The sequence below is a fragment of the Amblyomma maculatum genome, chromosome 5 (assembly GCF_055883805.1).
Source record: "Amblyomma maculatum isolate TAMU_Amacu chromosome 5, ASM5588380v1, whole genome shotgun sequence".
Classification (NCBI taxonomy): Eukaryota; Metazoa; Arthropoda; class Arachnida; order Ixodida; family Ixodidae; genus Amblyomma; species Amblyomma maculatum.
In genome coordinates, this window is record NC_139348.1 from 144,806,989 (window position 1) to 144,808,997 (window position 2,009).

A 2,009-nucleotide genomic window follows, 5' to 3' on the forward strand; every position below is an offset into this window, starting at 1 on the left:
TGCGTAGCTCCTCTGGAACTGAGACGAAAGTTGCTGTCGTTTCGCGGTGCACTCCGTCAGCAAGACTGCTGCCGTGTGTTCATTGTGCTCGTCAGCGGAAGGGAATGCGATAAATAAACATGGAAAACATGAAGAAGGTGAAAAATGAACCCCAGCATGGCATGACTTCGGGGCGATATCTTTCGCAGCTGAGTTTCCATAAGAGCCATGCAAAGAGGCGCAGCTGCGTTGTGTACGTATGTATTATTACACACTCTACTGCATCTGTGCAGTGCCGGAGGTCAAAAAAATATCGAAATTGTTGCTCCATCGCCAACGTAAGGAATCCACTACAAACAAATCGAAGAAATAGTCCATCAGGCACGATAAACTGCTCCAAGGCTTGCTTTGGTGCTCGGCAAGAGAGCTTGTGTACTTTTCTCGAATGTTTCGATGGCGTTTCGATACTTTAGCTCAGGCTCAAACCCGACCTCGGCTGCCGCGTTTCTATGGAGGCGAAATGCGAAATCCGACCATGTGTTGCACAATGGTAGTGCGCGTTAGAGATGCCCAGGTGATCTAAATTTGTCTACAGCCCTCTATTAAAGCGCTCCTCACGGCCGAAAACGCTTCGGGACATTAAACCCCACCTGCCACTGATTTTTTGTACATGCTTTAGTGCTTTTCTGGCTGCAATAAGGAGTCCGAAAGACATTATACCTCTAATCCTGCGTCGAGATTTGAAGGGAGACAGCGCCAAAGTGAGAGTGTTTTTTGTTTCTGTTTTTTTTTTTGTATTTTTTACTTAGCCCTATACAAAAGAGACCAAGGCACAGTCAAACCGTGGACGAAATCAACAAACACTCATCACTCTGAAGGTCATACAGCCATTTACGGCCGTGTTTTGTTTCCTCCGACATGCTTTTATGACATCAGCTTATGCCAAAAACCAACGCTTCGTTACCAACGAGGCTTTAGCAGAAGCTCTGTGGCCCGCTGTCTCCAAGGTCTAGAGCCGTTCAAGTGGACTTTCATCTAATCGTCAGCATAAAACAATGCACTGTAGTGTTTAATTTTTTGGGCATTGTGGTTGTCGTGCTGAATTAGACAGCGCGTTATACCTTTTGTTTTTAAAACAAAAACACCCCTTTGTTTCTCTTTATACTTTCACTTTCCAGGAACAAGGCAAGTTTGGCGTTGCTCCTGGCGTCCCGGTCAAAATTCAGCGCAGCTTTATCCCTGCTGGAAAGGCGGGACGAGGCACTGTCATATTCTATTTTCGGTCATGTATATACGAGCTTCGGGGACGTCTCTAACGAAGCGTGTCGTTAAACGGTCTTGTCGCGGCGGCAACGCACAGACATTTATCAGCCAAAGGTCGTTTCGGAGGGCCTGCCCAGCTCGGAAGTCGTAAATGCGTGAAGCCTGCCCGTGATGTTTCATGTCTCTCGAGCATCGTTCGCCGTCGCCGCGTATACGACTGACAGCAGAGTCCCATGCTGAGTATATTGCCGACACTGCGCGGTTCCCGGTCGGCAATACTATTGGGGTACCGTCACCAAAGGGTGCTCCTTCGACCGTCTGTGGTGCGTCTGAGTGCATAAATATTGAATAACGTCTCCTGTGCGCTGTCGCCTCTTGTGGGGAATTCGAAGAAGTAGTTCTCCGAATGCTTGGCAATTAATGCTTATTTGGGTATAGTTTTCCCTCTCTCAACTCGTGTGGGAAGTGCATTTGGAAGTGAACGGGTAGCTTTCTCCTTTTTTGGGCCTTTTTGATATTCTAGCTTTTTACTCTGCAAACCTTGTTTACTCTGTTTGCGTGCCGTCCTCAAATGTCTTTGGACAGTTCGCTAAACCATGCGGTGTGGTGAGTGAAGAGGTCAATGGAGAAAAGAAAAAGGTTTATCGTTGCAACGGTAGGACTAATTGGATATTATAGGACGTTGATGCTGCGACCTGTTGTAGAAGAGTAGGTCGCGCTTTTTGTATGGCTGTGGTTGCGATTTCGCTTGTAGTGCCAGGATGTTT